This window comes from Neovison vison, chromosome 2 (genome assembly GCF_020171115.1).
Source record: "Neovison vison isolate M4711 chromosome 2, ASM_NN_V1, whole genome shotgun sequence".
NCBI classification, from domain to species: Eukaryota; Metazoa; Chordata; class Mammalia; order Carnivora; family Mustelidae; genus Neogale; species Neogale vison.
In genome coordinates, this window is record NC_058092.1 from 29,613,303 (window position 1) to 29,635,116 (window position 21,814).

Here is a 21,814-nt window from a genome sequence, read left to right on the forward strand (position 1 = left end):
TCTCTTCATCTCTCAGTAAGGTAAAAGAGACACAGGAGTCAACCTACAAGAGTCCCCACTGGTCAATTTTAGGGTAATTTAGGTATTAAAATGATTAATAACAGTAATGGAATATAAAACTCATTGAATGAAAAAAAAATCAATAAATTCACAGATACAGAACAAGAAACCAAAGATAAATAAAGTGGTGGGGGGAGGGGAGGGAAATTTTTCCTTACAGTGGAATGCCATCTACAAAGTATACAGGGGATGAAAGAGCAAGAAATTCAACATTCTGCAATAACTAGTTCAGGTAAAAATCATTAGTGGACGTAAAAGTCTTTCATCGGGTGTGGGGGGGTCTAGATCAGAGTACCTCACCACAGACCACCTGCTAAATACAAAAGAAAAGAAATCCCTTTACAGTGGGGGAGCCTACAGGGTTTCGCCCTAACTGAATGATTGAAGTGGACATCACCAATGGTGGGTCCAGATGAAGGATGTGTGTGTGTGTTCATCAGAGTTATTCTTGGAAATTTTCTGTGGGTTCGAAAATTTCCAAAATAAAAGGGTAAAAATATGCAAAAGAAAAATAAAAGGAAGTGGTGGTCAACCGTGCTGAAGATTGTGGACAAGTCACAGAAGACGCAAGGACTGGGTTTAGCAATATGGCGCACCCTGGTGACCAGCAGGAAGTCCTGGAGGAGGGGTGGGGCAGGGGTTCAGTCAGCAGGGACTGAAGGGAACTCGCACTGAGGGAGTGGAGAAAGCAGCTTGAAACATGCCTTTTTAAAACTTTTTTTTTTTTTTTTTTTAGCACATCTAGGTTAGAACTGAAGAAAACTAGTGGACGGCTTCTGTTACGCTCTTTTCATTCTATTGTAATCATTAACTAGCATTGAGGACTCTTTAAACCAGTCTGGCTCAGATTTAGTCCTGGAACTGAGTAAAAAATACTTTCTTCCTGAATACTTCACTCCTTCCATGAACACTGGATTTGAAGTCAATTTTGTGTCAGAAGCTCATATGATCTTCTCCCACAGCTGACAGGGAGTTCTCTAAGCCCCTGGCGGTTTCTTGCCACCCAGTTTCTGGCCTCTCCCTCTCTTAGTTCACAAAGAAACCAATAAAGCACCTGTAGCCCCAAGGCATCTGGACCACAGTCCCAAGATCCCCCAGGAGTGCCTGCCAATTCTACGAAGTTCTGTCTGGTTAAACACTTCTTCACCTCTTCTATCTTCTTCTTCATCGGCATGAATTAATTTAAGATTTTGTCTTTCTTATTCATTGTCGAAATCTGCATCCTCTGCCAAACCATTAAGTACCACCTCCTTTTGATACAGAGCCTAGAATTTCAAGCCATTAAATTATAAGTTCATACATACCTATTGCATGTAAGGAACAGAGTCTTCCAAACAGATCATTTAAAATATACCTACTGACCCACATGAACCATAACAGGGTGCTATCATGATTTCTTTACATATCAGTTCAACAAGTTTTTCTTTAAGCTAATTCCAGGAATTGATGATGTTCTTCCAATAGGATTTACTGCAAAGAACCATGGCTTTCTTAATTAAATCCAGTCTCCAAATCTTTATGGTTTTGCTATGTATGATCAGAAAATGTTAAGAAAGACTCCAGATACACACCCTCCTCAAATCTCAAGTAATCCTACCTGCTTTGAAGGTCATGAGTTTGAAATATCAACTCATTCTTAACTCCCAATGGACCTGCCACGTCATTTTATCTTCCCACTTTTCAGATGAGAAGACAGAGACTCAGAGAGATGAAGCCTTTCTGGTCCTAGAGGATTAAAGACCCAGGATTTAAAATCTGTGCTTTACTCACTATGTCAAGCTGCCTTTGCAAAAAGATTTACTTCCTTCGGTTGCCCAAAGGAACAAGAACTCAGTAAGGCTTTCAAACATCTTGCTGATTTTTTTTTTTTAAAAGACTCAGATATGAACTCACCATACATAAGAGGGATGTTACAGAGAGGGTGCATGTGAAGCTAATCTTTGTAAATTGAATCACACTGTAAATGCACTGGCTATTTAAATAATTCCTGAAGCAAATCATTTTGTATTTGTGAATCTGGATTTTCATCTGTGTATCCTGTTTGCCTGCTGCAGAAATTACCTGTTCTCAACTATCCCGAAATGGATGCAGAGACCATCACTCAGAAGCAGGGAATAGAATTGTATTTCAAGGGAGGGTCACTGCCCCACAGAAAGCACTCAAGATAACAGACAAAGGAAGTCCAGCTCACAAGTAGCTTCAGTTGAGCGAGGCTTGTGTATATGATATATTCTCTTTGAATATAGAGGGTGAGGCTTCCAGAAACAGTGATGGAGGCGGAGAGGGCAGGAAAGGGGAGAGAACTGTCAGGACAGAAAGAAACGGAGTGAGATGGAAGGAATAGGAAGGGAGGAGAAGGAGCCAGGCTAAAAAGGTTGAGAGATTCCAAGAGGAAGTGCCAGCCAAAGCTTATGAGGATTAGGAGGAGGTAGAAAAGTGGTGGGGGGGTGGGAGGTGGGGGTTAGGGATAGAGGGGCAGGACAAGGATGGGGAAGGGGGGGCGGGGTGGTGGGAAGAGAGCCTCTGTGGCACGGCTCTCCTGCTGTGCCGCCTGTGCTCAATCTTGTTCTCTGTCCAGAGCCCCCGTGCTCCCTACTTCAGCTGTTCCCCTCCCCCATGAACCTGGTTTCAGGGCACAGCTAGCCTTAGAAAGATTCAGGACCTAGGACCCCTCCCACCTCCCAGTTCTTTTCTGGCCTAAGGCTTCCTGCTATCATGGAGGATAGCGGCTGCTACTCACTCCCATCCCTGGGGAGGCTGCTGCTAAGCCATCTCTCCCAGAAAGTCCCCAGTCTCTCCCTGAGACTTGAGACCTCAAGGCAGATTCCTGTGTGTATGACCAGTAAGGACAAAGCTTGGAGAGCTTGTCTTCAGGCCTCTGATGAGCAGCCTTGAGGCACAAACCCCTTCTGTACAGCTCTAGAGGCCAGAAATAGGACCAATGATTAGGGGCCCTAAAGATTTGGGTATAAGAAAGACCTTTCCAATCAGCCTGCTTTAAGATGGAATCCACTGTCTCCAGAAGGGGTGAGTTCCCCGTCACGGGATGTATGTAATCATGCCAGCAGAAGCTGGATACCAAACCTACCTTCAATTGAGCTGAATGACTCAAGATTTCTCCTGTGACTCTGATTTCTCCTAAAGCCCTTGAAAAATAGCTTTTAAATTCATCATTACCCATGAAACCTTGCCCTATTTATGTGATTAGAAGAGTCTTCCCTTCACATCAAGTTCAAGGAGCAAGTTAATCCAAGTCCTAGTCACATGATCACAAATTCTGAGTCACTGGGTTTTGAATTAGTGGGGTTTCCCAGGGGAATTCAAATGTTCTACCCAGGAGACACAGAAAAGAAGGTTCGCGCCTTCCGTGGGAACACAGCCCAGAGAAAGACGAGGAGATGGCAGGCAGCTGCCTCCTGTGCATTCCAATAGGCCCGCTGCTGCACAGAATCTCAATGTTCCAGCCCCAAACAGTTGGAGCAGACGGAATTTCAGGAAAGGGATGAAGCAGAACTGCCAGTCACCCAGACATCCGACATTGGTGGGGGCGGTTTCTCTGGGGCATGTGCCAAGATCGGGGTTGCCCTGACCCTTCCAGGAGCTTTCTGTCAAAGTCATTGTTTCCATAAGACCTGTCCTGATGCTTCCTCTTCTGCCCCTGGCAACATCCAGGGCTCATGGCTCACACCACACTTCAAGCCTAAGTGATTCGAGGCACAGAAGCCATGTGATGGGCATTAATACCTGGGTTGGAAACACTGCATGAAGTTCCAGGGAACCAAAGTCAGCAGGGCTTTTCTCCTGGTTCCTTGGATGTTCTCAGTACTTTCCGATCTGGCCAGTTTGGGGTTATTTTTAGGTCTTTGCTTTCTCCCCCTCGATACCCATAAACAGCACTTACCCTGTTGCTGGGTTGTCTGATTCTTGTTCTCAGTGCTGCCATATGTCCCACTCTTATCCACTGGGTTGGATAACCCTCCCACTGGGGTTCCAGCCCCTTTGGGTTTCACCCTACCCTGTGCCTCCAAAAGGAGCTCTCTGCCCATCTGGGTCCTGAGCTCTGCCTTTTGTGCAGTCCTTTTCCAGTGTCAGACCCTGCACTGACCCAGCCCCTCTGTTTCTGTCCTCAAGCACACTGAGAACTCCGTGACCACAGACACTGTGTTTCATCCATCTTTGGATCCCTGGCCTCTATAGCAGTAACCAGCAGTTAAGAGGTGCTCAGTAAAAAAAAAAAAAAAAAAATCGTCAAATTAAAATTGAATTGAAAGTCAAGGGAAAATGAATGCTTTATTCCACAATGGGAGATTTTAGCAGAGAAGGCTTGGGAAAATCAGGGGACCTGAGAAATTTATTGGTTACCATCTCTCTCTCCCTCTCCTACACAATAATTGATTAGATCTTATCATTACTTCTTAAAGTGGCCTTTGGGAATGGCCCAGCTGGTCCAGCTGGACGCAGCAGCTGCGACTTAGGGCAGGACAATCATCCTACTGCATCTACTTCAGAGTCTCCTCTGGGATTGCCCAGAATTACCCTCCTGGATGTGGGCACTATTGGCTGGCAATATCCAACCACCATCTTGCCTTTGGGACCCCTCACTGCATCCAGGTGTTAGGGGAGCAGGGTGGAGGGAGCCTGATGCTCTGTTATTTATTTGTCCCGTAAACATGATTTCATTCTAATTCTGATTTCCACCTGCTGGGTGACCCCCACAAATGAGCAGGAGATTGCTATGTTGCTGCATATCACACTGAATTTGGCCAACTTCCGAAATACCCTCCAGTAGATGCCTTCTTGCAAGTCACCAGGTCTTTTGTCATTACAACCCTTCCAGTGCGCAGCCCTGGGTTTCTTCTATTCAGTAGTCCTCTCACTTCCCCACATAAAACAAAATCCATACAATCCCTGTGGAGACTGGTGTGGATGCAGTTAAATAGCCTTTCATCATGGACTTCCAGCCCCCTTTTCAATGCACAGATCTGACTTAGGACAGAATAATATATTGCAAGCCACGCCAGCTTGAGAAATGTTCGTTGGGTGCCTACAGTGTGCTGAACCCTGTGCCAGGATCTGGAGACAACTGATTTAGGGCCTGACTTTCTGTTGCGTGTATCTCAGAGTCCAGGAGCTAGATTAAAGCAGCATTAAGCATAGGGAGAACATGAGTGCTATTCATCTAGGACTTGGAGTAAGGTCATCACTCTAAGTTTTTCATTCAGTAAAAACTCTTCCTACTAGCCTGGCACGAGGTACTAGAGAAATAAAGATGAATAAGATAATTCCTGTTCCCAAGGAAGTCACCATCTCGGGGTGGAAGAGACAGACAAATAAAGAGAGGACTGCCGTAGCCTATGATGTATGCTATGATAGAGGAAAATGTGAGGTCTAAGGGACCCCACCTGACACAGACCAGGGGAGGGGAGGCAGATGTGAGAGAAGGCTTCCCAGTGTGTGTGATGTTTAAGCCGAATCTTGAGGAATGAATTAGAGCTTGCCAAGGGGTATAGGCAAGCAACATACAGGAAGCACATCAAAATCACAAGGAGAGGAAGCTGGTCAGTCTGGAATGCTAATTAATGGAACAGCTGAGAGAAGGAATAGGAGAGATGCATCTTGTGAGGGAGACAAGGGTGAAATTATAAGGAGTTTCTTAGGTTAGCTAAGGAATCAGTCTATTGTCCTAAAGTGCTGGCATCCAGGAGATCAGCTTGAAGGCTTTTGTTACAAGCCTGAAGAGAAATGATGATGAACCAAACAAAAGGAGTAGCTGGGAGAATAGAGGCAAGGTGGTTCCAAGACACCTTTTGAAGGTTAAATCTACAGGACTTGATGAGGCATTGAAAATAGGAGGGAAAGAGAGAAGGATGGAATCAAAGATTGCACCCATGTCTCTGGCTCAAGTGAAAGGCAGACTACAAAAGATTATAGAATAGTACTGATAGTATGACAAGTGTAATAATAGCAGTAACAATAATAAAATAGTATTTAAAAGAATCACTAAGGTGAGGGACTTGGGAGTAGAGCTATAAAACTTCTAAAAAAAAGGCAGGGATAAAGCAATGGAGGAAAAAAGTCATATGGAGGACAAAAAGGAAAAAAGGGAAATTAAATGAAAAATCAAAGATATTTCCAAAGGTGCATATAGAATATAACAGAAGCAATAATCAAATACATAATTTTTAAAAATGAAAAGAAGAAAAAAAGCCAAAGCTTTCTGAGCCAAGATCAAATCGAATATATAGAGCAAAAAGATTCACCAAGTTATAAATGAAACTAAACAAAAGGAAGAATAGTAAAATCTCTCAGCACAGTTGTATTTTTGATTATTTATTCCTATATTTCTAATAGCTTCTTGCTCTATATTTTTGGATGTAAAGTTATCTTGTGCCTTTATCTTGAAATTATACTTCCATGGTAAAGTGTACATTTTGTCAATAAAATGCAAGTTTTCCAGCTCTTACTAGCATGTGGAAACAAATGACACCATAATTTCACCAGCTCTTATTCCCAACCACATGAAGGATCTATAGACTTCCTTGGTTCCTCTCTGTTTTATTTAGGAGTCCCCGGGGGACTGGCACTCACATTTGCTTATTAACAAGTTCTCTCCTGAAGAATATCCTCTTTGTACCACCCAGCACCCATTTAAGAGCTCCATATCCTCCAGGGCCATAATTTCCCATCAGAATTCTATTGAATTCTAATTCTATTCTATCTATTCTATTCTATCTAATTCTATTCTATTAGAGTTAATTCTAATTCTATTCTATTAGAATTCATCAGAAATCTATCCTTAATAGAATTCATGTCCACTTAGTGACTCTGCCCTTCTTCTAGGCTCATGAGTGATATTGGTCTATGGTCTACTTTTCTTATAACACTTTTACCTGTTTGTGGTGTCAAGGTAATGCTGGTCTTATAAAATGAGTTGGGAGGTGCTACCCTACCTCAATTTTTTTAGTTGGTGGAGGATTGTGTTTGGTAAAAAAAAAATCCATCATTAAAGCCATCCAGGACTGGAGTTTTCTTTGTGGGAAGATTTTGAAATTATGTATTCTATTTCTTGAGTATATGGGGCAATGCAGATTTTCCCTTTATTCTTTAGTCAGTTTTCAATTTGTGTCTTTCAAAGAATTGTCCATTTCAGTTAGGTTGTTGAATGTATAGGTATAACATTGTTGCAATATCTTCTTCTCCCTTAAGTTCTGTAGGATCTGTAGGGATGTACTCTTTCTTGATCATTTGTGTCCTTCCTCTTTTATTCTTGATTAGTCTAGCTAAAGGCTTGTCAATTTTTTTAAAAAAAATTTTGTTTATTTATTTGACAGATAGAGATCACAAGTAGGCAGAGAGGCAGGCAGAGAGAGAGAGAGAGAGAGAGAGGAGGAAGCAGGCTCCCCGCTGAGCAGAGAGCCCCATGTGGGGCTCCATCCCAGACCCTGGGATCATGACCCGAGCTGAAGACAGAGGCTTTAAACCCACTGAGCCACCCAGACACCCAGAGTTTTGTCAATTTTGTTGACCTTTTGAAATAACCAACTATTGGTTTCACTGATTCTCTCTACTGTTTATTTTCTATTTTACTGAGCTCCACTCTTTAGTTTCCCTACTTCTGCTTATCTTAGATTCAATTTGTTTTTCTTTTTCTAGCTTCTAACTTTTCATGGAACCATGATCTACAAGACACATCCAGACAGAAATCTGGAATAACTGTAGGGCTTACCTTGTTTTTTTCCCTTCTCTAAAGAATCACAGCATGGCAGTACCATTGTCCAATGCTTGAAAAGAATTATTTCATATCCTTTGTCTAGATCCCTTTACAGTGAGAGGGAAGGTGGGAGTTGACCTCAGTTGCTCTATTATGGCTACAAGTGGAAGTTCCACAGCCCCTCTTCCAGGCATGTATGGTATACAACCATGAATTTATTTGTTAAGCACCCCCTGTTTTATGCTGCGCACCAATGAGAACATGCTGGAGCCCTTGTGATGCCAGATTGCACTTCTCTCTTAGATTGCTGTAACAGCTTTTTAAATACCTATTTTCTCTGTAGACTTACTCATTCCATGCTACCAGAATACTACTTTGGAAACACCAATCATATTGCATGGTATTCAATGCAAAGTTGAAGTGAATGGATGGCCCTCTCCACTTTTTATGTTACACTCTGTTATAAGGATCTCAAGGACACACTGCTGGCTTTTTTTTTTTTTTTAAAGCTATGTTTTAGGAAAGTAATCATTTAAGTTTTTAATTGTAGTTTCCATGCTTTGCAGAAGACTTAGATTAGAAAAATAACAAGAGAGTGGACCAAAAGGCAAATCCCAATAATAGATACCACATTGTCCTAAGAAATGCTTCTTCTGGGGTGCCTAGGTGGCTCAGTGGGTTAAGCCTCTGCCTTTGACTCAGGTCATGATCTCAGGGTCCTGGGATTGAGTCCCGCATTGGGCTCTCTACTCAGCAGGGAGCCTGCTTCCCCCTCTGTCTCTGCCTGCTTCTCTGCCTACTTGTGATCTCTCTCTGTGTCAAATAAATAAATAAAATCTTTTTTTTTTTTTTTATAAAGAAATGCTTCTTCTGATAAGTATGATTTCCTTCCCAGGTCACATTCATTGTACTTGGTTTCTTTACCCCCAGTGATGAGGCCCCTAGAATCTTAGGCAAAAATAATTTTGGCACAGAAAGTCCTATCATCTCCTAAGATATGTGTAGCTGTATCTCACCTCACAGTGAACACAGCTTGAGTTCTCTCCTGGGAGACCCTCAGCCTTAGTTCATATCTCAAAAGAAATGGTCAGAAATTTCTGAGTCCTACTCAGGTTAAAGCTGGGATTCCCTCTCGATGAAACAAGACTCTCGTATCTTTATTGCTTTGAATTAAACTTTGCCCAGCTAATGCTGTAGTCCTTGATTTCTGTTTGCCTGAAGCATCTGCCCACCCCTTTTTTAAAAAAATTTTTTTCCCAGACTTTTAGTTTATTGTCTTATAGATAGAGTATAGTTGATTTTTTTTTTTTGAGAGAGAGAGAGAGCAGCAAAGAGGGGCAGAGAGAGACTCTTAAGTCTAACACGAGGTTCAGTCTCACCACCCTAAGATCATGACCCGAGCCAAAATCCAGAGTTGGACACTTAAGTGACTGAGCTACCCAGGTGCCCTGAGTATAAATGAATTTTATTTTTATAAAATCTGAAAGTCTTTGTATTTAATAGGGGAATTTGATACATTTCTACACATTGTTATAACTAGCCATTTTGTTTTCTCTTGTCATCTTGTAGTAACCGTCTTGTTTCCTTTTTTACCTGTCTACTGGTAGATGAATTCTATTTTCTTTGCATTTATTTCTCCAGCGTATTAGAAGATAAATGTTGGTGCCAACCCCACTATTTATAACCTTGACATTTTTCAAAAATAATTCCTAATTTACATTCTTTTAATTATCAGAATCAAGTGTGGATTGGAATCCTCTGAGATCTTTTTATTGAAGATAAATAGTTAAGCATACTTTTACTCTCTTCTTTCAACTCCATGCTGCATCTTTCTTTTTTTAAACTTGGGTTTTCATGGTGGATTACCATATCCTATTATTCTCGTTTTATAGCATATTAAACTTTTTTTTCAAGATAAATGTTATAAATTTGGGGGATATCTAAGCTTTCACAGTTGTTTAGATTTATCCTCATTATTCTGGTTTCATTGTTTTCTCCTAGACCTTTTACCTTTTAGAGCATGACTCCTCCATCTTTGAACCCTTAATTTCATTCATATCTGTTTCTTCTGTGGCACATGTATGGATGTTTTTTGCTTAACATTTATGGAAGAGATTGTTAGTTGCCTACTCATTCTCTGCTTCTTCCTTCTTAATAGAAACCTGATTTTTTTTGGAGGGATAGAATGAATACTGCCAAACAACAACAACAACAACAACAAAAACCCACCACATTTCCCACTTTCTTTTTCTTTTGCATACAGGAGGACCAATGAAATAAAAGCAGAAGTTTAAGGCAAGGCTACTAGAAAAGCTTGAAGTAGCTGGCTTAGTTGAAATGTGCATTCTTTTAGCCTTTGTCTCCTTTTTCCTGGAATGAAAACATAATGGCTGCAGCTCTAGCATCCATCTTGTGACCATGAGGTGATTTTGAGGATACAAGCCACACTGAGGATGGCAGAACAGAAGAATGGAAGGAGACTGGGTCTCTATGATGCTATTATGCCACTGCTGACCCTGAATCGCTTATCACTAATCTTCATGTTACATGAAAAACACAAACAAACAAGCAAAAACAAAACAAAAAACCTCCTCCATCTTGCTTTAGCCATTCTTATTTGGGGCTTCTCTTTTTAGCAGCTAGCACACAATTCCTAGTTTTATAGCAAAGAATGGGAGGAGAACATTTCAGATTGAAAAGCAAAAGCAAAAACATGGAGGTGTGAAAATACAGTGAGGTCAGAGAATAACAAAAAGTCCAGTGTGACTGGAATCCAGGATATGTGGTAATTCAGAGGGCGTCAAAAACCTAAGTAGGAGGGCATGTCCCAAATGTATTCCCCTCAAAGAAGCAGGATAAAATCGAAATCACATTATCCTGGCATTCAAAGCCCTTCATCACTTGGTTGCCAGTTTTCCAGACTTAATAACCACTTCTCCCATACCTGGCATTGCAGACACATGGAATTGCTGGAATTCAGGATTTTTCATCTTCGTGTCCTGGTACTTGCTTTTCCCTTTCCCCATCCCTCTGTCTGACTAGTGTGTGATCAGGGCTTTAGACAAAGCCCAAGATTATCCCTGCCCCTGTCCCATGGATCAGCTGTAGCACTCCTTCTCTGACTTCCCACAGCTTTCCATTACTACCTCTATAAGACATCTTACACCCTACTTAGGGACTTGCTTATCTGCCTCTACTCTGAGATCACCAGCTTCTAAAGGTAAGAACGCTCTCATATTTAATTACTGTGCTCACCAGATAGCAGACAGCCTACTACATACCAAGTCCTCAATAGGTCATTGTTGATTGGATAAATGATTCAGTGAACCAATGGGATGGAAAGCTTTGATGGCAGGTTAAGGAATTCAGACTTGATCCTTCAAGCCATGGGGGCAGCAGAATGAAATGGGAGGCATATGTGTGGTTTTGGAATTCTGCTCCAGGGGCCAGGACGAGGGAGGGACAGGAAGCCAGGGAACCCTAGGAGTGGGAAGACTTGTCAGGAGGCTTAGCTCAGGCAGCTCCCAGCGAGGGTCCCGCCCTGTCCTGAAATGGTTAAGGTGGTCAAGGCACACGCCTCTGCAGAGGAGAAATTTCCCTGTCCTTGCCTAAGTGAATGGCTGGGATTAAAGTGACAGCCCACCTTAGTGATGGCGGCATAATTGGTTGTTCAGCTCTGTCCTTGTCAGAGCGCTGACAGTTCTGCAGATGTCCTGCTCGGCTCTCCAAAGGTTAGCCTCAGCTGGTGCGGCTGTTCATTAATCATTCCTCCCTGACAGGCCTCGGTGCAGCCCACAGCTGCCACACCAGCCCCCACAGTCCCCGCCCCACCCAGCCAGGCTGGAGGCAGCCTGCACTCCGCTCCCCCAGGGGGCTGGTCCCCACATGGGGAGACAGGCGGTCTGTGTCCTCTCCACCCCGCTTGCTCCTCTGCTGAGCGAGAAACACTGATAACGGAATTTCCCTGGGTTCCTCCTTCCCAGAACTAGGGTCTGAATCACCTTACAAGCTATCCTGACATCCTTGACTTTATCTGTTCTTCTCCTCCACTCTCGCAGAAGCTTCTTACTGAGATGAGGGCAGTCCTAGCCCAAGAGTTCCAGAAAGACAAGAAGGCCAATGGATTTGGGCTGCTCATGCTGGAAAGGTGCGGAGCCTGGCTTAAGACCTGTAACCTGGGCAGGGTGTGCATTGATTGCATCCATCCTGTGAAGCTTATGAACCACTATTTATGACTTAAAACAGAACATGTATATCTGCGCATGTGCTGGTTCTAGCCCAGGAACATTAAGGAAAGGACTACCCTTTTTGGTCCCTGGGGCAGAATAACCTGGCAGCAGGCTGAGGAATCTGATTTCCTGGGTTCAAAAGAGGCCAGTTCCTCTGGGGCTCTCTCCCTTACTCTTTCCCTACCAAAGTCAACATGGGGGACCATGCCAAGATGGTGGATGGGATTCTAGACAGAGCAAAGAGGTTGATGGAAGGGTTGGAGGTCCAGGTGTAGGGAAAAGAGAACAAGGAAGAGAAGGCTTGTTTGGTACTGAGCAGAAATTACAGTCTGGGTCAGGAAGTGTGGTCAGTGTGGAGGGTGAGGTTGCTGTTGGGAGACCATGTGATAGGGCTGATTAGAAAAAAATCATTTCCCACCCCCAGAACAAGAGTGTAGAATGCATCTCTAAGCATCCCCTTCCAGGCTCCAAAATGCCTCAAGACCTCCTCTCACTTTCCCTTCTTCTTCTTTTTTTTTTTTTAAGATTTTATTTATTTATTTGACAGAGAGAGAGATCACAAGTAGGCAGAGAGAGAGAGGGAAGCAGGCTTCTTGCTGAGCAGAGAGCCTGATGCGGGACTCGATCCCAGGACCCTGAGATCATGACCTGAGCCGAAGGCAGTGGTTTAATCCACTGAGCCACCCAGGCACCCCTCATTTTCCCTTCTTTTTTCCCTTTTCATTTTTTCTGATTTTCCAGGCCCTAATTTTGGCACAGTACCTCAATTCTCCCTTCTCCCTCTGCTGCCCTGTTGGAGGTCCGAAATGGATCAGACCTTGCTCTCCAGGCAACCAGACCCAGGATTAGGAATTCTGCCGTGGTTCCCTGCCCAGCCTTCCTTCAAGAGTAAAAGCATGTTCCCAAGGCCTGGGTCTCAGCTACAGGCTGCCAGTCGGCATGTGCACAATGCAGGAGTCATCATTTCCCCCCATTGATTAGCTGTCCACCCGCAAAGTTTCCAGAGGAGCAAACAAGGACACTGGGAGATTAGCATTCAGCTAGTCTTTTGGACTCCAAACCACAAACACCTGCATTTTCACATCCAAAGACCCTACGGACCGTCGGCCCAGAAACCAAGAGAGTCCAAACTGAGCTTCCTGGAACTCACACCCAGATAAATAAAAGACCTTCCCCCAATGCTTCCAACGACAATGGCCACCTCCCACATTACCTAGCACCTTTTTACCCCATCATTCTGCTTCATCTTCCCAGTAGCTTCTGGAGGGAGGTAAGACCATCCCCATTTTACACTAGAGAAAATGAAGGTTTTAAGAGGCTAAATGTCTTGCCCAAGAACACACAGCTAGTATCCAGGCATAGATATGCTCAAAGCCAAGCCCTGTGACTTTGCAAGTTTTATCTTCTTCCTTTTCATCCTACCACTATGGATGGGCTTGCTATGACCCCACACCAGGGTTCCTTGAGGGTGGCATTCTTGGCCTCCGGGGCTTCCTGCTTCTTTTTTGTGGGTACTGTCCTGCACATTCTAAGATGTTTAACAGCATCCCTGGCTTCAACTGACCAGATGCCTGTAGCATCTCCTGGACTAGCTGTGACACCAAAATGTCTCCTGACATTGCTAGGTGTCCCCAGGACGACTATATCCCCTCCAGTGGAGAACTGCTACTTATGTCTTCCCATTCTGTGGCACTCTCTACATGCTGTCTACCTGAAGCCAGGAGCTGTTTTCCATGTGTGGCCAGAGATCCCACTACGTGAGGAGAAGTCAAGAAACATAGCAAGGTTGTACACCTCGGGAAGACCACTAGCCGTGATAAGGCAAAATGAAAAGGGCATTTCTGGAGACAGGAATGGCAGCAGATCCTTGGATCAGGCAGTAGATCCAAGCCTCCATCTATCCAGCTGTCCACTAGCCCCTCCCTCTTCCATCCTCTCTATGTCCCTCCACTCATTCTGCCAGTATCCCCTGATATAGGGCCCACGGAGGCATCATGTGGGAGGAAAAGTCACCATGATGCCTTGCACAGCACTGTGTGGTGGTTGCCGGAGTCCCAGCCCGGCCACCATAGTACAGGTCTTCAACGGACCTCTGAGCTTTAGTTTCCTGAAACTAAAGATAATAATATAATAATACAGTCCTTGCAGGACCTCCATGAGGACATAATGAGCTCGTGTACGTGGAAAGTGTTTTGTATGCTGTACAAATGTTAGCTATTAGAATAGGGGAATGTTGGACAAGTGCAAAAATAACTATAATATCAGGCAGTAAGTGTTAAAAGATACAATCAAATATGAGCAAAGGAGTTGAACAAGGAATTGAATTCCCAGAAAAAGTGCAAATGGCCAATAAATAGAAAAAGATGTTCAAATTCACCAGTATTTAGGAAAATGCAAGTTAAAACGATAAAACGCCATTTGTCACACAGATAGGCAGAAACGGAAAATTCTTATGTTTAACATCTAAAACGTGGTGGGAGGGTAAGGGCGCAGGCAGCCCCTTACTTCACGGTTGAGCCAAACCACCACCTCCTTTCTGGTAGAAACTACAAGAATTACACATGACATATCTTTTGACCCAGAAGCCACATGTTTGTGACCCTTTCCCGCAGAAACATAAGCACCAATGTAAACAAAGATAGGTATAGGATGAATGAAGCCATAGAATGAATTTATATTTATTCAAATAGAAGTGAACTGGCCTGATGGAATGTCCGCAATATATTGTTGGTTTTTTTTTTTTTTTTCCCCCTAAGGTGATCGTGTATTTATATATGGGATGATCCCATTCAAAAGTTAGAAGAAAAACCCTTTCCGTATGTGAGTATATGAATGAATATGTTAGTGTGGGCACATCTGGAAGGTCCTGGAAGTTGCAGGCAAAACAAAGCATCGGTTACCCAAAGGAATACAAGGGTTAGGGAGATACAAGGGAGGAGAACAGGAAAAATACTAACTTTTTCCCTCCTATGTTTCTTTCTTGTTTGGCTTGTTAGAGTGAGTGTTTCCCTTTTGTAATGTGAAAGAAAGCTCCCAGGATTCTAATGAAGGGAGAGAGAAGGGATATGAGAGCCCAGAATGGGAGAGCTCTTTCGCCATGGGGAAGGCGGCTGGGGGATGGGGGGGGGGGGGCTGGATTTGAAAGGATGAGTCTGCTGAGCACCTTCCAGAATTGGGGAAGTAGAGAATCAGGACTGAGTTGAGGAAGGAGAATGGTTCCAAACGTTAGGCCACGGATGAGCTCGCACTAGTGCTCGGGAGCCAGATGAACCATCGGTCCGGCTGGGCTGGGCTTAGTCACAGACAGCAACCCCGAATGGCTGGCCAGCAACCAGCCATGGGGGCTGCAGAGTCAAGGACAAGGCAAAGCTATGGTCATCCTGAGCTCCATCGAGCCCACACAGTGAATGACCAGCTGATTTCTCCACCCAGCAGCCCCTCCGAGGAAGCTTTTCCTGCATCCCCCACTGGTGCTGAAGGAGAGGAGAAAAGAATTGCAAAGCCAGTTGGAAAACCTTCCTACTTTGCCTTTACTATTAAAGAAATGCAAAGGTGATGAATTAGGCAAATTGGTTGATGTCAAGTTGTATCCATCAGAATGATTCAGAGCCGGGAATGAGTAATAGTAATGGAGAATAGCTGTTACTAAGAGTAACCAAATTAGCATTATCGAAAAAGACAAAGGAGAAGCAGGCGGCCAGCAGGCCCCCCATCTCTGAGCCTGCCCCTGCATCTGCATATCCCAGCTTCTGCACAGAGGCCCACCCTGACCTGGGAGGCTGCTCCCCACCTGCAGGGCTCCCTGTGGGGATGGGGCTTCAGCAAGATCAAAGGATGTTCACATCTATTTTCTGATTTGATCGAACTCGAAGCAGGCCGGGGACACTAACTCCATGTTGTAGGAGGGACATGGAAGCTCAGCAAACTGGGAAGGTCTGCCCCGTGCCATGGTCATGTGGCTGGAGGTGCCAAAAATCTAGCTTTTAAACTCAGGACTCAGGTATCTGAATTTAGGACCCAAGTCCCTGTATTTGTTATGGGAACTCCATTAAAAAAATTCTCTACTTTTCTGCAGAGGCATTAGCAATGACACGTAGGAAGTAGATGGTGAGTGGGAAGGTGGAAGGGGATGATGAGAAAGGCCTCTAGGTCCTGCCCACAGTCAGAAGGGCTCTGCCCAGGTACTTGCTTAGCAGTTTTGACCTCTCTGGTCTTTTGAGCTTGAGGAGTCCTGCTCTGTTCTATGTGATCCCAGCACAACCAGTTACAGTTGACTGGCCCAGGGATAGCCACCAAAGATGACCAAAGCCAGATTCCTTTTGTATCAGGAACTTAAACAGGGAACAAGGAGGGTGCCAGTTGTTATCCCAGCCATGGTAGGTAGCTAGATGTATTCCTTTCCTAGGGCAGCTGCAGCAAAGGACTGCAAACTGGGTGGCTTAAAACAATGAAAACGTGGGATGCCTGCGTGGCTTGGTCGGTTAAGTGCCTACTTTCAGCTCAAGTCATGATCCCAGGGTCCTGGGTTCGAGTCCCGCATCAGATGCCCTGTTCATCGCAGAGCCTGCTTCTCCCTCTGCCTGCCGCACCCCCTGCCTGTGCTCTCTCTCTGACAACTAAATAAATAAATCTTTAAAAAAGAAAACACTAAAAGCTTCTTTTCTTGGGGTGTCTGGGTGGCTCAGTCGGTAAGCATCTGCCTTCAGCTCCAGTCATGATCCCAGAGTCCTGGGATCGAGCCCAACATTGAGCTCCCTGCTTGGCAGAGAGCCTGCTTCTCTCTCCCCCACTCCCCCTGCTTGCGTTCTCTCTCTTGCTGTGTCTCTCTCTCTGTCAAATAAATAAATAAAATCTTTAAAAAACAACAGCAAAAGAAGAAACTTTTCTCTCACAGGTCTGGAGGCTCGAAGTTGAAAATCAAGATGTCAGCAGAGCCAGGCTCCCTTAGAAGGCTGGAGAGACGCATCCCTCCGTGTCTCCGAGCGGCTGGTGGTTGCTGGCAAGCCTTAGCATTCTTTGGCTTCGGACTCCATTACTCCAATTTCTGCCGCTGTCCTCACATGCTCATCTTCCCTCCAAGGGTTCTGTGTGTGTCTCTGACTTTTTTTCCGAGGACACCCATGACTGAACGGAGGGTCCGCCCCAATCCAGCGTGACTCATTGTCCTTGATCATATCAGCAAAGACTCTATTTACAAAGAGGGCGCATTCGCGGGTATCAGGGCTTAGGACTACAACCTATCTATGGGGAGGCAGGGCACAGCGTATCCCACAACATTCATCGCACAATACTGGGCCACGATAATAAGATCGACCAGGCCCAGGGACAGATGTCTCCGCGGCCCCCAGAGACCCCTTCACCTTACAATTCCCTCCCACTCCAGCCCCAGGGAGGCTGACGGTCGCCATATGGATTCCTGTGAGAACCCGACTTTGAGTTCGAATATTCCACGGCCAGTCTCCTCCACAACTTCTCCCTGTGTTTGTGCGATGACGTGATAAAAGTTATTCCTTACCACCAAAATGCACCATAAATAAAACGGACTTTCATGTTTATTTTGCTCCCACAAAGGGGCTCAGTTTTGTCATTTAAAACTCTAAAAGAAGTAAGATGCTTCAGAGACTCCTTTCGTTGGAAAATGGAACATTGTTGCAATGGGCAGGCCCAGCCTAGTCATGGTGATAAGTTTTTTTGTTTCCTGGGTTTGTTTTGTTTTGTTTTGTTTTGGGTTGGTTTTTTTGTTGTTGTTGTTGTTGTTTTGTTTTTTTGTTTGTTTGTTTGTTTTTTTTCTGAAACAGCCACATCTTGTCCCTGGGATAAACTGAGTATACCCAAGATACCCTGAGGAGACCTGAATTAGAATCACTGATGTTTCCTTACGAGGACTTAGGTTAGACCCTAAAGAAATCAGACCAGGAAACATGGCGTTCTTTTAGCAAGCCATGGAAAAAAAAAAAAGCTGCCTCCAGTGGGGCTGGCCTGCCTGAGTCATCGCTGTGTGGGAAGGCCTGCGGCCAGCTGTCCCAACCGGCTGGGGTTTTGAATTTCTCTGCAAAGGCACACTTCATGCAAGTCACACAGCCCCCAAAGGGACGGCTCGGGTCAGAATGGCAGCTCTGTTCCCTCTCCCTTCTCTCTCCTCCCTAGTCGTCCTGTCAGACAGAGACCTCTCACGCACCCCTCTGTTCTCCCAAGGGGCAGAGACCCTGGGGGATGGTGCTAGTGTAAATGGGCTGACCAAGTGTGACAAGATGGAGGGACAGGAGGCCCTTGCACTCTGCAATGATCAGCCCTTATGAATGTGCAAATCGTTATCAGTCCCAGAGCGTGGCATGTGTCTACTGAAAAGACCCAGGGGTGTGTGTGTGTGTGTGTGTGTGTGTTGTGGAGACGAAGGGCTGTCAAGAATTACACAGCTTGGAGGCCCACAAAACCCTCTCTATGAGGTCCTTCCCCAACGTCATGAGGCTCTCCCAGCCCCGCGAGCACCCCAAGGTACCCAGCCCCCACCCCACTTCCCGGAAAAGTCCCGAATCCAGCAGGAGCGGCCACCCCCCACGCACTCACCTTTCATGAGCTCTGTGCTTTGGTGGACAAGACAGGTGCCAATGACAGCACTTACCCCTTTACAACATACAACAGCAAAGTACAGACAACAGCCTGGGTAAGGAGGAAATCAGAGACGCGAGTGGAGGACTGTCACACCTCCCGTGGTTTTTTTTTTTTTTTTTTAAGATTTTATTTATTTATTTGACAGAGAGAAATCACAAGTAGATGGAGAGGCAGGCAGAGAGAGAGACAGAGAAGCAGGCTCCCTGCTGAGCAGAGAGCCCGATGTGGGACTCGATCCCAGGACCCTGGGATCATGACCTGAGCCGAAGGCAGCGGCTTAACCCACTGAGCCACCCAGGCGCCCCACCTCCCGTGTGTTTTTAAGGCACTGGCCGTCCTCACTTGTCCCTCAGCCTGTCTGCCTCTACTCAAAGAGGCCTAATCCTGAGCTCAGGCAGAAGGAACTTCAGAAGCTCTAGTCAATGCTTGGGACTCAGCACTAGTGTGGTTGCATGAGTCAGACCTTGACTTTATTTCCCTGTTTTCAGCCACTTCCATAGCCCACCGTAGTCCAGTCTTTTAGAACTGTGATCTAACTTGTTTTTCTCTCTCTCCCAGAGAGTGTGGTCCTGGCGAAATTCAGATAAGAAGCCACCTGACAACAAACCTTCCTTCCTGCAGAGGGGGTCTGGAGGGATGAGGAGGAGGGGCCGTGGCCAGCCCTTCCCCCTCCGCCAGTCCCGGCTACGGTGAGCCGGTATACATCCTGCCATAGGAGGCAAACAGACTACGTGATATGTGGCCAGGACAGAGGTGACTTGTCCCTCCTGCTCATTTCGGACCCTTCCTCTCAGAGGAATCCAGCACTGAACACTCAACAGCTGGTTGTCAGAATGTTCCCCAGGATGGGAATAAACAGAAAACCCTGTGCTGTTAGTCCAAGGCTTCTGGACCTAGAAGGGCCTGGAAAATCATTCAGTCCGAGCTGCCATTTTATAGATGGGAAAACCAAGCCCCGCCCGCAACTCTGGCCTGTGGGGAGGTAAGATCAGAGGCAAAAACATTCCTCAGCTGCATGTGCTGTGAGCTACTCTAGACCAAGCATTAGAGATACAGCCTAGGCTCTTAGGGAGGACCATGTCCAAAGGACAGACCAAAGCAAAAATACCATCCGGCCAAGGATGCCTGGGCTGGTGGGCAGCACGTGGTGGGCTATGGGAGCGAGAACAGGCCTCTACTCTCTGGAGAACCAGAGGAGATTGACGGGGCCAAGGATCGCGGTTGGCACCATCAACACCGTGTTCGTCCAGCTTGAGGGGTGAATACGGTCATTTCACCATTTCACTTCTGACACTAAACCAAACCAAACCCGATAACAGATTGAATCAGAGAATTCCTTATGAAAACTGCATAGTGAACAGTCTGAAATCGATGACATATAAATAGGAAAAGGCTTTATTTTTCTCCAGCCACTGCTCTCAAACATGCTCTTTTGGATTCTTATCCCCTATCTTGTGATACAGACTCGGGCAGAACTCAGAGCTATCCTCTCCCTGACAGTCATGAGAACATTTTCTCTTTGGTAATTGAGACTTATTTGCAGGTATTGAAAAATCCCAGACTATTCAAATCAAAACCACCTAAATTGAAACTTCAATCTTACCTATGACTTAAAGTTTCTACCCCTCATCATGCTCAAGTTCACTCCTGGGTCTGAGAAAGGATACTGACCATGGAGAAGGGGGTGTGGTCTGCTGGTCATGGAAGGGGTGTGGTCTAGTCTTCCACTTCTTCCTCTTTCTTTTCTCAGGATACTCTTGGCAATTCTAGAATCAGGGCAGAAGGTGGGGATTAGAAAGAAAGAGCCGAAGTCTTTTTTTTTTTTTTTTAATGGTTTTAAAATTTTATTTATTTATTTATTTATGTATTCATCAGAATGGGGGAGAGAGAGCAAGCACACAAGCCAGGGGGAGTGGCAGGCAGAAGGAGAAGCAGGCTTCCAGATGAGCAAGGAGTCTGATGTGGGACTTGATTGCAGGACTCTGGGATCATGACCGGAACCGAAGGCAAACGCTTGACTGAGTCACCCAGGCATCCTGGAAAGAGCAGAAGTCTTATCCTTAACTTAACTGGTGCTATCTTCTCTCTCAGTGAAGGCCGTTGACACTGATGCCCTTGATGTGATAGGCCTTCAAGTACTGTCTCTCTCATTGGGAGGTTCCTTCTGGGATCTCTATCCTGAATAGTCTCCTGACATGAGTAAGGTGTCCTCTGGCTGACCTCTTATAATCCTCCTTCCGCCCCAGGACCTCTACTGATGGAGTCCCCTTGCCTAGCCCATAGAATGTCTCCATCACCTAAGAATACCTAAGCCCCCTATCCGCCGTAGCATTCACTTCCCTCATGAGATATTTGCGTGTCCTTGCCATGCTACCACAAAATGTGCAGGCTAACTGTCCTTTGACCTACCTTTGGCCTCACACATGACTCCAATGACCACTTTCAGAATCTTCCAGGCAGCAGTTTTTGCATTCATGTACATTCCAGGGGATGCGTGCCAAGCCCTCTAAGAGCTCTCCTACCGCGCTCCACTCCCGGGCATCACCGGGTAGGCTTGGAAGTTTCTGCAGCTTGGCAGTCATCCGGCTGGAGAGTGAAACGCCTGTTTGCACTTTTGCTGGCACCTCAGGCTCTGAGTAATTCTCTTGGAATTACTGTCACTTGGCTTTGGGTAAGGGGAACACTCGCGCTTCTAATCTTTAGCGAGGGGCAGGGAAGGGAATGGCGCGGCTCTTCTCACAAAGCCAGCCGCTCGATTTTCCTCCAAATTCCTTCCTCCAAGGAGCTCCAGTTCTTCCATCTACATGGCTGGAGATGGACAATGGGGAAAAGACTGGGGACCAGCTCAGCCCTCTTTCAGGAAACTGCGGGCAGGGCACGTGGCAGCTGCGTTTCCCATCTTCAGTGCTTTGGTCAACATTTCGAGACAGCTGGAAGGTAAGTTCCACACCCTAGGTCAGTTACGTTATTGCTTTCATTGATGAGAGTCATCGGTTTAATCCCTAGACTTGAGAATTCGTTCAGCCCATTTCCCTCATGTCACAGACGACTGCCTGAGGTCCAGAAAGATGAAGAACTTGACCAAACATGGGTCAGGACAGATCTAGGACTACCCCAAGACCCTGACCTGAAACCTGTGCTCTACCAGCTTCTTTTCCCTGCTCATTGCCACTAGACCAGTGAGTCACCTCCCTGTGGAAGG

The 21,814-nt window shown here is 45.4% G+C and overlaps 1 pseudogene; it reads right to left on the reverse strand.

Moving 5' to 3' along the window:
• The window catches only part of LOC122899100, a 105,679-nt pseudogene extending 84,485 nt beyond the window's left edge, over positions 1-21,194 (reverse strand).
• Between the last annotated feature and the right edge of the window lie 620 nt (positions 21,195-21,814).